Source organism: Nymphalis io, chromosome 7, assembly GCF_905147045.1.
Source record: "Nymphalis io chromosome 7, ilAglIoxx1.1, whole genome shotgun sequence".
Classification (NCBI taxonomy): domain Eukaryota; kingdom Metazoa; phylum Arthropoda; class Insecta; order Lepidoptera; family Nymphalidae; genus Nymphalis; species Nymphalis io.
Window position 1 is genome coordinate 9,528,100 of NC_065894.1, and position 16,242 is coordinate 9,544,341.

Below are 16,242 nucleotides of genomic sequence, written 5' to 3' on the forward strand. Positions count from 1 at the left end.
TTAATCGTAATTCCGATCCACTGGGTGATAAATTAACCAGCTAATTAAATATATTGAATATTTTAATTAAAATTTAAAGGATACAACATTACAGTACATCGAAATAGTATCATAGAATCATTCTAAGTCGGTCTTCAACATTTATTTAACTTCAGTATTTCACGAGTGACACGAATTCTTACAGAATAGCACATATTACGTTGCATTTTAAAATTTTTATAACAGTTTGAGTGGCTAGATTGAATAAAAATTATACCTAGTTCATATCACCTAGCAATATTTTAATAAATAAATCATCGGTTAATTGCAATTACCATAGTAAAAAACCAACCATTATAAAGCATAGTTTTCTGATCTCTCTTCTGTTATGTAAAATCTTTTAATATATTGGGTACTTGAAAACCACTTAGAACGTTCTGGATTCTCGAAGGAATTATAAAGACGACCAACCGTCAAGGGAGACATTGAAAGCAGACTTTAACTCATAAAGTTTTGAATTTTGTTCAAAGAATAGACGTTAACATACAAGCACCATTAAACATTCAAAAGAAACTTATGTGTATAAATTCAAGTGAAAATATAACACCAGAAGTTTTAAGATAAGCTATTATTTTATAATATATAACGCAAGATATACGCAATAAAATACTAGCTATTAAATTTAAATTCGATATTATAGTAACAGTAACAGCCTGTGAATGTCCCACTGCTGGGCTAAGGCCTCCTCTACCTTTTTTGAGAAGAAGGTTTTTGGAGCTGTGGAATAAGCTGTGGAGCACGCTGCTCCAATGCGGGTGGGCGAAATACACATGTGGCAGAATTTCAGTGAAATTAGACACATGCAGGTTTCCTCACGATGTTTTCCTTCACCGTCAACACGAGATGAATTATATCACAAATTAAGCACATGAAAATTCGTTTTGTTTGCCCGGGTTTGAACCCACGATCATCGGATAAGATTCACGCGCTCTTACCACTGAACCATCTCGGCTTTTAATTCGATATTAATGAAATATAAAACAATGATTTTCTTATTATTTTATTAACTGTACTCCATAGACGTTTGTGTCCGTGACATATTTGGAGTATATGTTTTTTTGTTACGTTTCGCTCCGTTAATTGTGACTTTGAATTCTAATAAATCTCTTCTAATATTATAAATGCGAAAGTAACTGTCTGGCCGTATGTTTCGCTTTCACGGCTAAACCACTGAACCGATTTTGATAAAATGGTATGAAGCAAGCTTGAATCAAAATTAAACACCTAGACTACCTTTTACATTCCTAACATCTCTCAACACGTGGGAAAATCCGCGTTAATAGTCATTTATATCTACATCTACATATACATTTACATTTCACATTATTTTTACTATTATATATATTTTATATATTATAATATTTTTTCATCTTTGTATTGACAATTTGACAGACCAAAATCCCGCGCCGCGGACTAACATTAAATTAGTTTTCGTCATATATATATTTATTGTTAAAAATAAATTATACACAAAGGCACTGATATAAAATGAATTGCCAACACGATAAATTAAAACTGCATGTTTTTTTTTATGAGAAATGACATTATTTAAATAAAAGTAAAAGTTACACCAGTACTAATAAAATGGTTTACGTGATTGATGATTTTAAAACACAAAATTATATACACTGAATGTTAATTCAGACAGATTGAAACCAAATGAAGCGAGGGCAGTTAAAATAACGAATGTGGACATAAAACTGTTGCTGATAATGCATAAACTGTGCGGATGTGCGGCGATGCGTGAAAAATTATACATGCACACACTTATATGCAATTCGGTTCCTGGTATTCGATGCATTGTCTATTTCCAGTGATTTACATTTGGAATCGAATTTAAATTCACATTGCTACAGGATTTTCTTGTTCAAACGAGATAACGTCTTAAGTGTCAGGTTGGAAATGTCTTACAATTCCAGTATTATCAGTAAGAAGACTATCAAGTGAATATCGGAATGACAGCTTATAAAATGATATAGTTATATAATGGGTATTAAGGTATGAGGATTTGAATATGAATATTGTAAATAGTGAAATAGATAATATAACTTGAAAGATTTTTTTATATAAGTAATTCGAAATTCAAATGAAATATATATTTTTTTTAGACAATGAACAATGCCTTCGTGATATAATATAACAATAGACAATTCCTTACGAATTGAAAGATCAAAGAAATATTACAAAATAAAACGTTAGATAATAACGAACATGTTCTACAGCTTTTTTGTTATTGCTTGTACAATCCTTATAGTCATTTCAGACGGAGGCCCACGTGCAAGACTATAATCCCGTCTGAGTGGAGCTCAAACAGGTTGCGTTTGGTATTTATTCACGTCTGAATTTATTCTATCATTAAAGGATGATTTTACACGTGACTAAATTCAGAGCACGTTTAGACAACAGCGCGGGTATTACTGTGACCACTTTAATTGTCTAATCAGTTTGTCTAACAGTCTAGTGCAGTTTTTGCAGTAGAGCAACATTACGTCAATTTTGTTGATTTACGAGTACTTCCTTTTCAATCAGTTGACGCGCGTGCATTATAAGTATGTAACTTATGAATATATAAAAAATTATGATATCCTGAGAAATTTTTTATCAATATTTATGAAATTTGATTTATTTCTAAGGGTTTTCCCTCTAAATTATTTTCGTAGTTTTGTTAACTTAAGTTAATAATTGTAAGAACGCGTGAATCTTAACCGATGATCGTGGGTTCAAACCCGGGCAAGCACCACTGAATTTTCATGTGCTTAATTTGTGTTTATAATTCATCTCGTGCTTAACGGTGAAGGAAAACATCGTGAGGAAACCTGCATGTGTCTAATTTCATTGAAATTCTGCCACATGTGTATTCTACCAACCCGCATTGGAGCAGCGTGGTGGAATAAGCTCCAAACCTTCTCCTCAAAAGGGAGAGGAGGCCTTAGCCCAGCAGTGGGACATTAACAGGCTGTTACTATGTGTATTTCTACTCTGTAGCAATATCCAGTTTCATGAATCGCGCTGTCTAAGTTCGCTATTGAATATATATAACGTGAAAGTGATTATGTCAAAATGATCAGATCAAATAAATTATGATGTAAACTGTAAACAGAGGAAAGGTATTCCTTAGTTCCATTTACCGTTGGATCTCCGGAAATTAGTTGGGCGTAGACAATAATTGAATATTTATATACTTTAGGTGTTTATACTTTATTTATTATAATATACTGTTGATGTAATTTAACGAATACTGTCTTTAGACCTGCCGTCCTATATTTCTGTTTACCTAACGCTAGAAAGCTAAAGGTTGTACTGGGAGAAAATGCCTGCAGGCATGAGTTCGCCTTTAACGTTTAAACGATTGAATGAATTCGAAAAGAATTTAATTAATGGTTAAAATTACCTAAATGCATTTGGAATCTATTTGTATAGATAGCCGGGCTTAGATGTTAGAGTACACGTATCTCAAACTAAGATTGCAGGTTCAAACCTGTATCACCGTGATTTCTGTCGCATTGGAGCAGCGTGGAATAAGTTATACTTTTTCCTCTCGAGAGGAAAACTGTCTAGCAATGGACTTTTACAGGCTGTTACTTTTTAATTATCTCATAAACTAAGGCTCATCAACATATAAGTGCAATAGATTAACTGTTAAATTTTCTCAAACAATTTTCAATTAAATTTTCAATTAAATTAATATTTTTAAAGATAATCGTTCAAAATTCTCTCGAAATGGTACAAATAAGTTATTTATAATTGTTGTTAAATTATATTTTTTTGTTCACTTATGAATTATTGAAGGTAACTTTGACATCCGTATAATAACGATTACTAACTGTAATAAATGATAAAGCATGTATTTTTCAAATTAATAAACAAAATATTTTTTCTTTTATATAGTCTACAAATGAAAATCATCTCTTTCACATACGAATTTCGATTGTCACAAATCATCGAGTTGCATAACAGCCATTAATACGTAGCCGCGTCGACCCAGATCCGTATCCTGTCTTTTTATTTACCGCCGCTAATTTTATCATTTCCAAGTATTCGAAATGACTAACGATTAACAGAAAATTATATATCGATGTATTGTTTTGAAAACATCCAGTCTTTCGATTGCGTAATAAATATAATATTACGTCAGTTAAAACTGAAATTGTACGTCCTTACGTACACGTATTTTTGTTATTAATTCGTATTAATATAAAACATATGTATGGTATCAAGTATTTATTTTTACATTTTTGTTTTTTGAATTTGTATTTAAGACTAGTTTTCAATTAAAATAAACTTTACTTTTGCTGGAAAAAGGTCTACATTCCTGTTAAGGGATTTCCTCTTTAACGCTGATCTATTCAGTTCGGTGTGTCGGTGGTAGTTCCATATATGCAGACTTACTTCTCTCTCATGATCTCCATAAGTTTTTCCTCAAAAAATTCAGGGTGCTTACATGAATTTCAATCAAATTATTTCAAGAGCTTTGTGCTAGCTCCACTACTCATCAGATATTCTACCGCAAAACAGCAGTGCTTGGTATTGTTGTGTTCTGGTTTGAAGGGTGAGTGAGTCAGTGTAATTACAGGCACATAATATCTGACTTTCTAAGGTTAGTTGCGAATTGGTCATGAAAGCGATGGTTAACATTTCTTACAATGCCAATGTCTATGGGCGTTTGTGACCACTTACCATCTGGTGGCCCATATGCTCGTCCGCCTTTTTATTCTATATCTATATCTAAAAAACAAAAGATAAGATCAAAGTGATCAGTATATTTATTTAAAAACTATATTTTTAAAGAAATTAACACAACGGTAATAAACTATAATGGATATTAGATATTCCGCCACTTATAACTTTATAATAAACGATATTTTTTTTATAAACCCATGTTTAATCTCTCCTAATTTAAAATGACATCGAGATATTTGAAACTAAACTTTATAAACGAGGTCGAGCTGAGCTGTTGTTTCGATCACATCAGCCGACGTCGGCCTGTCAAACGCTGACGTCGTAAACTTTAACGCAAGCGTTTATCGTCCATTTCGAGTGCAGCCACGATTCCAGCGATCTAAAGTAATTTATATATTGTGATAATAATCGGCTTGAATTAAATCTTACAAAGCTTACGATGATTGTTATATCAAAAAACAAATAACAGAGGAACGAGTCATAAATGGCTTTTGATACTTAATTTCTTGGATTTTTTTTTAACTACAATGCATGTTGTTATTAATGTTTGTGTTTGTTCGTGTATCTTCATTAAAATGAGTTGAAACTTCGGTCAGTTGTTGTTGGCACTTGCTTGAAAGTTTCATGCATTATACCGTCAAAGTTAAAGTGGTGGCGCGCGAATCGTATCGAATGGACTGTTAGATTAAATTGAAAAATGCATTGAACGTAAACCTAAAATAAAATAGTTGTGATTCTTCTAAGAAGCCTTCGTATTTCTAATAAATTCCCATTTCAAACAATGTCACACAAAGTAAATACGACAATAATTAATAACAATTAATCAATGCGTATTGTTTCATAGCGATTTACGTACGATGATGTATGTATGTGTGTGTATATGTGTGTGTTTAGTCGTTGAAATTACGCTGTTTTCATTGTTCCATTCCACACACCCCTCATCAATCATTGACGCTTAGGGCCAACATTGTAAATTGTACTTAATTTTCATTCTGCCGTATTAAATTTACGATATGTGCCAATTCATATAAGAAAAAAGAAGCGAAACAACAAATTCAGCATCAGCATTGGAACAGGATATTGGAATAAGGTCTTCTCCTTTAGAGGAGAAGTATTTTCCTAGTGGGGCATATATTGTCTGTTATTTTTTTACTTTCTATTCATTAGCTTAAAACTTTATCGCGAAACAATGTCATTATGTCAAAAAAATAAAATTTGAAAAAAGAACGATATTAAGATTAAACAAAAAACAGAGTAAAGTAACAGTAAGTTTAATTTTATTAGTGAATTATAAATATATATTTTTAATAAGAATAAAAATAGAATATCGAGTAAATAAAAAAAGAAACAAAATATTAGCTGTTGTACCACTTCTGTCCAAAAGTCTCAAAACATAAATAAAGCACACAAAAGTTCTGTGGTGTTCATGCATCCACGATCTTCGGTTAAGATTCGAGTGTACCAACCACTCTTTTCATTATTGAAATTATAACCCGCCTTCCGTAATGTAAGCGCCGTTGGAAGATTGCACGGTCGTATCACAAAGATGCTTTAGTTTTTAAGATAATTGATGATGTACTTCATAATAAGAATGTAACGAAGCCATAAAGGATTTAATTTACATCAATAAATAAAAACGAATAATAATAATATCCTGGGTCATTATTCACGGCCATCTGATCCCAAACTAAGCAGAGCTTGTACTATGGAAACCAGACAACTGTACATACATGACAAAATACATACTTATATAGATAATTACACCCAGACTCAGGACAAACAGACACACAAATGTCTGTCCTGGGTGGGAATCGAACCCACAACCTTCGATGTGAAAGGCAAGTATCTGCCAACCACGTCAACAGGCCCGTTAAGGTTTGTATGTTTGTTATTATTGCCTAAACCATTCATCCGACTGTGATGAAACTTTGGTGATTTCGGGCAGATGGAAATAAAAAAAAAAACGCTAATATCCTACCATAAACTTTTAGTTGCTATGTCTTTTGTTGTGGTTGCGAAGACTTAATAACCACAACAGTAAAGTTAAGTTTTTATGTTTAGTTATCAGCCCCACTACTACTTTCTTTTATTAATTTTTATTATTAAATTTTATTCCGAAATAATAAATATCCAAAAATTATCCTAACAACATTTAATTTAAAAATTGTCTTTATCAAGCATTTGTATGTCTTTATTGGCTTATATTACTGGAAGATATTAGGTTTCATTTGCCACATCCTTTTCTATACTCTCTATAAAAAAGAGGGTCGAATAAGGGGATTGAAATAAATAAGGGATAAATCAGGTCGATGGTTCAAATAATCTTTAATTATAAATGTTGATTACGTATTCATTTTAGCAGTTCTATGTATAAAAATGTTAAGTAAAAAGAACATTATCGGCATTAAATAAACTATTACGTTGCTATTCTTAAAAATACTGGACCAATATTATGAACATTTTTAAGAACTTCAACGATTTAAATGAAACTAAAACACGATTTATTTGATTCAATTAAATAATACAAATTCTTCATAAATTTCCCAATATGCAAATAATTATATATATAAAATAATAATCTTATTGAGTATATTACATCAATAAATAATGTTTAATATTAAATATTTAAAAAAATATTACCTATTAAAATCCAAGTTAACATATGCTTTATATGTGTTTGTTATTCATCTGGTGCAGGCGCTGAAGCGAAACAACAAATTCAGCATCAGCATTGGAACAGGATATTGGAATAAGGTCTCTTCCTTTAGAGGAGAAGAAGTATTTTCCTAGTGGGGCATATATTGTCTGTTATTTTATTTTTTTACTTTCTATTCATTAGCTTACAATTTTATCGCGAAACAATGTCAATCTGTCAAAAAAAAATTCGAGAAAAGAACGATATTAAGACATGATATTAATTTACTTGATTAAACAAAAAATAGACTAAAGTAACAGTAAGTGTCTCACAGCTCGGCTAAGTGCTCCTCTTCTTTTTGACGTTTGCTAAATCACGATGTTCCAATGTGGATTGGCGAATACACATGGAAGATTTTTGTCCGCTACATGCAAATGGACATATTTTTCTTCAATGCTGAGCACTAGATGAATTATAGACACAAATAAAGCACATAAAAATACTTGATTAATTTAAAAAAAAAACCTAAAACTTTCTTGATTTCGTAGTACAAATATATCTGAAAGCTCTCGTGTACTTGAAAGTCAAATAAGGATTTGTAATTAAGTGTACCCACTTGAGAACGCTCTTGTTGCAGTGACAGTCGTATTTGATGAATCCGGCTGTTTACATCCTCGGTACAGACAAGCTGTTCATTGAAACCGATATACATCTTAGTGACAATTTGAATACCAACTTGTGATACATTTGCATTGCAGTCTTAGATTCAGTTTTGGTATTTCAATTGAATATTTCATTTTTAATCATATATCATTGTTAGTAATCATGCTATTGTTTTGGAATTTGTTAATGGATTATTTTTTTAATTTTTTGGATCGATTTAAAATTACTTCAGAGCGTTAAGCAAATTTGTAGGTACTCGAACTGTTTTGAACCCACATAATCAGTTAAAATCCACTTGTTCTATCCACTGAGTTATCTCGGTTCATCGACATGAGCATATGTTGAAAAAAAAAACAATTTTCGTAAGATAACAAAACGGAATACCATCCACCTTATTCAAATCAAAACTTTATCAGTATTTGTATAGCTAATATTAATATTGACGTAAAGGAAAATTATATTTGTATATAATCGAAGAACGCAAGTATTTGAACGAACAATCAGTAGTCGAGTGACTTCTGAAATGGTTGGGATTACGTTGTTCCTGTTTCAAACATTTCTACTATTAATTCCAATATTTGCATAGGATTGTATAAATTGTATTGAGATTTCTGAAGAGAACAAATATAATTACCAAAAACAGACTAAGGAAACGGACATTGTTAGTACAATGCTCAGAAATTCTACTGAAATTTAAACAAACGACGAAAAGAAATTTTATGAACATAAACAAATTATTATATTGAGAACAAAATAGAATTGAACCCGCACTTGATTCAGATCCTTCCAGATTCTACCTTGACGGCTGAAACTTGATATAAATTGAAATATAATATTTGTATATCTTTGGACGTATGTAAATTTATTAAAATAAAAGTACTGTAACAGCGTATACATTTTCAAAGTGCTGGGCAAACGACTTCTCTCTGAAAAAGAAAATTTGGAGCTTATCCACCATCCATCCAAACGGATCTGATGCCGGCTGGCTTAACCTGTGGCCGAATTTCATCCAACTCATCCTTAATTCGTTTGTGAGTTTTGTATTTTAACCTAATCACTAGGCCATCCTTAAAGTTTTGTAAATTTTTTTTAATAATAGAGTACCACAAACAGATTATCTATCGTGTAAAAAATGTATCAGAATTCTTTAATTATATAAAGTAATGAATAAAGTCCACATGGTATACTTATATGTATAGCTATGGAGATGAGACTCAAAATAGACATAGCTGGTACAAAGGCACAATGAGTAACGCAGGCCTCCAGGCGGCGCTCGTAATTAAAATCTGCCTTTTGGCTCGGGCTATTGTCTGGCACAAGAGATAGCGGACAGTGAAGTGAAGAATATAAATATCGATATTTAATTTTTATTTTTTAGCTTAAAATCTTGAAAATATTAGATAAGAAAAATATATTTAATTTAGAAAATAAACGGTAAACCACAAGCTAGGAATATTTTTTATCTGTAACACTTGTAATTAAGTAAAATTGATTATATTATTAATTTTAATAACGGTTAGATCAAATAAGATTTAAGACAGAAGTAGTTAACCCAAATAACTCGCTACCGATGTACTACACATCGGTAGCGAGTTATTGGGCACATTGCCAAATCGATTGCTTAGTGCTTATGCTATCTCAGGGGCCCAATAGTGTCCCCTGGATTTGGTAGCGCTCCAGTGTAATGGCGGCACTAATACGCGTTAAACTGATACAATTGTAATACAATTTGAAAGATATAAGATAAGAGAATAACCTTTATTTTAAGTCAAGTCGGACTTGAAGTAGGTCATGTTGGGACGCTGGTATCCAGTTATTGGGCATAGTGCCAAATAGATTGCACAGCGCTTACGCTGTTCCAAGATCCTCTTGTCTAAATAGAATGGCTCTGAAACTGTGTCACTGATGTTTTTATTCTGATTACCTGTTAAGCCGAGATGGACCAATAGTGGGAACACGTGAATCTTAACCAATGATCGTGGGTTCAAACCCAGGCAAGTGAAAGGCAGGCAAACCAATGAGTTTTTATGTGCTTAAATTATTTTTATAATTCATCTCGTGCTCGGTGGTATAGAAGATCCTAAAGAGAAATCTAACCAAACCATTAAGGCAGAGTGATGGAATAAGCCCCAAGCCTGTTCCTCAAGAGGAGAGGAGGTTTTTTCCCAGCAATGTGACTTTTACAAGCTGTTGCTTCTTCGTACTTAATTCAATTGAAGACGTATTCAATTGAAGAGTTAATCCATTTAAAAAGCGGTTACCATATTTTCAAAGCTATCGATATAACGACACATTACTAAATGTATAGTGGAAAGCTGATACGATAAAGTACAACACTAATAATCATAAACATGTGCGAAAAGAGTCGATAGCGTCCGAGGCGGCCCCAAACCTTTAACCGATGTTAAATTCGTATAACATTCTATCCCTATGTTTAATTAAGAACTGTAGCTCCATGATTGTGTGGTATTAAGCTTGGAATTAATGGAATTTATTTTGGATTACCTTTTAAATATTGAAACAATATTAAGCACGGTAGTGCTTCCAACTTTAACCAAAATTTTTTGATGTTCACAAAGTTTTATAATGATCGATATAATGGTTCGATATGATATTAATAAGCGCTAACGGAAATACGAACTGAAATTCTTATTAATAAGCCATATCGAACTCTGCGTATGTATAAATTTGACGAGCCGATTGGCGTGGTTGGTAGATACTTCCCTTCACGCCGAAGGTTGTGTGTTCGATTTCCACCCAGAACAGACATTTGTGTGCATGAACATGTCTGTTTGTCTTGAGTCTGGGTGTAATTATCTATATAAGTATGTATTTATAAAAGAAAAATAGTATATGTAGTATATCAGTTGTCTGGTTTCCATAGCACAAGCTTTGTACAAGCTTAATTTGGGATCAGATGGCCGCGTGTGAAAAATGTTCCAGGATATTATATAAATATAAAACTTTCTGCTCGTGACACGCCCCCGTGTGAGTTGGGCGGGTAGGTGGTAGATACCCTATGTATTTTTCTGCCCCCTGAGAGTTGCAAAATTTCATAATGATCCGTTGAGTAGTTAAGATGTGAAAGCATAACAATGAATAAACTGCTGCATTTATAATTTTAGTTTAGATTGTTTATAATATCATCAAATTAGCAATTATATAGGTATCTATATCATAGGTGATTTACTATCACTAGTGATCGTATACAAAACTTGTGAATGATCGTAATAATTAATGCTGTTTTCTTGCAGTTCATGAATCTTAGTTACGACGTGTCTTTTTTTGTCATCTATGTCACGTCTGTTGCGTTCAGGTCATCGATCTTATTCACACGTCCACCTAGTGACGATTGGACATAAGGCTTTTTGTTTGGATGTTTTTTTTGGAAACCTTATAATATAAGTAATGAGATTATCGATACATGCTATTATTTTTATTTTATTGTAAGAATTTTCTGAGATATTGAATAATAATAAGCGTCACAAAGGCGTCAGCTCACACTACTCTTCGAAGCACGATCTCGAATTCATTCTTATGTGCGTGTGTGCTCAGCCTTTATAGTCTGTAAATATCCATAGCGGAGGCAGAGTTGCTTTTTTGTCCCGGATCAATGCAAGGAAATATTATTTCTTGCTCTTGAATATAAATCTAAAATTTATTTTCGACTTTTCCTTATATCCATACGTTCGTTTAAAAGATTCTGCTTATATTACAATAATGAATGTTGAAGGATTAACTTCAATGATGCTAAAAAAAATTATCGATGATTTTTTTTCGTTCGGAATCTATTTGTTTGTAAAGTCAATCACGTTATCGTCAAAACGCAGGAAGGTAAACGAGGCACAGGGGCGCTTTCCGAGATACGGTGAATAAATAGGCTTTACGATACTTGGTTGCCACGAAATTAGGGTAATCGATCTTTCGAATGAAGTACAAAAATGAGGTCCCAATCTAAGGTTGATAGTCTTATCGAAACGGCTTTCAAGATAAAGGAATCTATTACGTATTTGCTATTTGTTATAATATTAACTTTATTTTTAAGATGATTTTGCTCAGTTGGATGTTAATTTTGTCTTGTTCCGTTGGTATAATCATATTATTTTTAATAAAGGACTTATTTTTATTTCTAATTGATTATAACAAAATTCGCAATTAACCATTGAGTAAACTTTGGAGCACAATATGTTATATTAAAAAAACATAAGAATATTCGAAAATTTCTAAGTTAGAAAATTACATATTCATCTATAATTTTAACCTCGTTTTACCTCAACATACAGAAAAAAGCAACTGATTCTTTTATAAAAAAAATCCAAATAACAAACTAACTGTGACATCAATTCCATCGCGCACAAAGAAATTTGGCAACTCCTTTCTTTGTCGCACTTCCAAAAGATAGAATTCTTTACCAGCTTACGTGTTCTCCTCCTCTTACAACCCGGGTTCCTTCAAAGGAGGCGTGAAGAGGCATCTTGCGGGCCGGCAAGGCGGGGGCGGCTAGTGCAGAACATTCTTCCCGACTGTACTGACCGTCGTCGCGTTTGGACTCTACTACCACTTACCATCAGGTGGAGTAGAGTCATTTGCCTTCCCGGCAAATATAAAAAAAGAACATGTTACTAATTTCAATGAATAACCTAACGATCAATCTATTAACTGAGCTAAACGCCTCTAACTGAGAATCCAACGTAAAAATTACTGAACATGTTCTCGAAGTATCTAATATATATAAAAACGTCTGCCTGGACCATTACGCGAAAACAAAGGCAGGATAACATCCAGACAGACACTAATGAGGGCTGCAAAAACCCGTCACAATATGAGCGACGCTAACATCACATCCTTTTAGACATGCCTAGTTTAGTTTTTGTCCAAAATGATAAAAATAAAACTTTTTGATTAATCTTGATAGTGTAACACCCTATCTAGACTACTAGAATTCATATTTAATGTATTTTATTTTCTCATAATTAATTTATTTTATGATAGTTTATTGATTAGTATGTCGTAATATTTTTCTGTATTTGTTTTTTTTTTTAATATTTTTGGAATAGCAACAGGGTTTTTACTTAAAAAAGGCGGGTAATTATAAGAGTTGCCACCGTAGAGGACTGTAATAAAACGCTGCCGAGTTGGATAATTGGTTTTATTTAATATAATCAGTATTAACCACGCTCCACAACCATGTCATAATAATAGTAACTTAAATTTACAACAGTAATAAATATTAAACCTACTCTTAAATAATTTATATTGATAAATGTAAACATTTATTTAATAAAAAATAAACACCGCGTTCAATGAAAATAAATGCCATAATATTAATGTCAATAGTAAAAACAAAAATGGTATTACTTTTGATAATAAAACCGATACTACTTTCAGCGGAGTCTTTTTATGTTTTGTTTCTTCAAGCCTTAGGGTCGGAGGCTTGCTTGTGATTAAGCTCTGTATCCGCAATAGTGACATCTTTTGCTATTTGTACTATTTTTTTGCGAGTCTTACCCCAACCGTCTCCCAGAGATCACGAATGTTTCTCACGTCTACAGGAATTGTAGTCTTCGAATTGTTGCCTTCTGCTTGTGTTTGTATAACAGACATTTACCAAGGAGTGCTAAGTGTTATTTCTAATCAGCCAATGCTTCTCAGATAATAATAAACTGATAGTAATCATAAGTTTGTTCGTTATAATCGAAGCATAATTCCCATGGAATTAATGGAATGGTAAGCAAGTCAGTTTTATTTTTCGTTGATTATTTATTTATCAGCACGTAGCGATTAGGTACTGATTAGAATATTTTGTTTTCATATATTAATATGTGCTGATTTAAGTATCTATTAGTTGAATTTAAATATCAATAACAATGGAATATCAATAACAAAAATAATTACTATTATTAATTTACGTAATTATTTTTTTACGTAGTTTTTTTTTACTATATATGTTTTAAATAAAAATACAACTGTATAAGAGTTTTAAAATGTCGTATGGGCTTTTGTTTTACTTTTTTCTGTTAGGAAGCCTTTGTTGGATTCGTACTGGTCAGCGCCTTTTCTAATAAAGGCTCACTATCACATACATGCAGATACAGCAGCCATGCGTCCTGGCAATTTAAGGATAACATAAATTATAAGTTTTTTTTTAATTTATCTTATCAAGACGAAAATCTACTACATATCCACTAACTTTAATTGAAGAAACAAGATAGAATAAACTTTAAACCTTCTCCTCAAGAGGAGAGGAGGCTTTAGCCCAGCAGTGGGAACAACATGCTGTTACTGAGTACAGTAACAGCATGTTGTAGTACAGTAGTACTACCTTGTTAAAATCATTCAACAAACAAATCATACTGTATTAACTCAATCGGATGAACGAAGTTTTAAAGCAAATAAATCATTCGAAGAAAGTCAAGGATTATTTTGTTTATATCTAAGCTAAGATTTAAATTAAAACATTCCATGAGTATTTGTTTTATGGAATCCTCATCCAGGCCTAATGAGACAGCACGTTACCCCAAGTCATTAAAAATGTTCTTATGTATCTGATGCCTGTTGAATAGCTTTCAACGTGCCTGGCTTGTTTACGACCTACGATATTGATTAGTGCCTTCTACACCTGAAGCCTTAGAAAGTACTCTTTGATATCCTTACGTTTTCAAAACTATTTTGTTAGAATGAAAATATGTTTGTTCTATTTTTCGTTCAATATAATTTAGAATACGAATAGGTATTTGTATATAATATGAATGAATCCACTGGTGCAAGTGACTGCTTCTGTAAAGAACTTTGAAAAATTTTTTTGTCATTCCATTCCATTTCTTAACGATATATTTTCAGCATATTATAATATATCTATTAACCATCAATGAAGCAGCGTTGTGGTATAAACCCAAAAACTAAACTAAAGCGGAGAGGAGGCCATAGCACAGCAGTGAGAAAATTGACATGCTATATTTTTACCTTACATTAGCACAATATGAATTATAAACATAAAATTTATCAGATATAAATCTGAGTGTTATCTAGCCTAGATTTGAACCCTTTGGTTAACATCCACGTTTCCTAATCGCGTTGATGTCTACGTATTTCTCAATAATAAGTATATATTTTATTACATACTTATTGCAAGTTTTAAATCCAATTTGTTCTGCACAATCTAGAACCTCCTAAGTTCTTTCGATATAATTCTGTTAAATTATTGTTAATCTTTGGCAATTTTAAGAAGTTTTTATGTATATATTTTTTCTGCTTGTGCTTAGGCACAACATTGTGTAATAAAGGTATGAATTTAACAGTTAACTCAAAATGAGATTAAAATTACATTAAAAAAAAATTATCAATTTGCAGTACTCGTTTGTCAGAAGTGTCATCTCTAGTTACAAAAATAAATAGTTGTAACAATAGCCTTTACATTTTTTTTTATTAATAATCATGCTTTAATCGAATGGGCTTGAATCGAAATTAAATCCATTAATTTATAGTAAGTTATATTTTATTAAAATTGTTATAAAAAGATAACTACAACACGGAAATATAATCAATGTAAATTTTCAATGTGTTTTAATTTAACTTTTAATTTGCATATCGAGTAAAAAACTCATGTTGTCATAGTTTGTGGCAGACTACAGTAGCGTGTAAGCCAAATAGAGTGCGTTTATAAAATAAATTATAAATAAATAATTCTATATTAAAAAATCAAATGACATCATATTTTTTTATTTAAAAAAAAATCTGAAAAAAATGGATTGTTCAAACGTTTATGTAATAATCCTCCTCAACAAATGAAGTAAACAAAGAAAAGTCTTCTAAACAACTGTTTTTAAACCTCTGTTTAATATACAGATAAAAATGTCAGTAACACAAGAAGGGGTTGACCCCAATTCAAAGTGTATCCTAGATAACGTCCGTGATAACATTAATCAAAGCTCGTATCTTGTCGGGTCCGGCAATTTTCTGGTCAGTGACCTTTTTAATTTGCCACACCGTAAAGTAATTTTTCACTTCGGTGATGTGATAAGCATTACGGGATGCGGTAATCAATGAACTTGATAATGAAGGGATCAACACGTTCTCGGACGAATAAAGTAGGATTAGAAATCTTCCTCACAAATGCTTCAAGAATTACAAATACATGTAAACAGTGGTAATTGCACGCACTAGAACCCGCTTTCTTCGGTGGTTTCATAGCCACTAAGCTATATCGTCTCGGCTTTTAAATATAA

At 32.0% G+C, this 16,242-nt stretch overlaps 1 protein-coding gene across 2 annotated transcripts in view; it reads left to right on the plus strand.

The window, feature by feature from the left end:
• Positions 1-16,242, plus strand: part of LOC126769428 (uncharacterized protein CG43867) — a 327,165-nt gene that overhangs the window by 56,599 nt on the left and 254,324 nt on the right. The gene's annotated exons all lie outside the window — the stretch shown is intronic.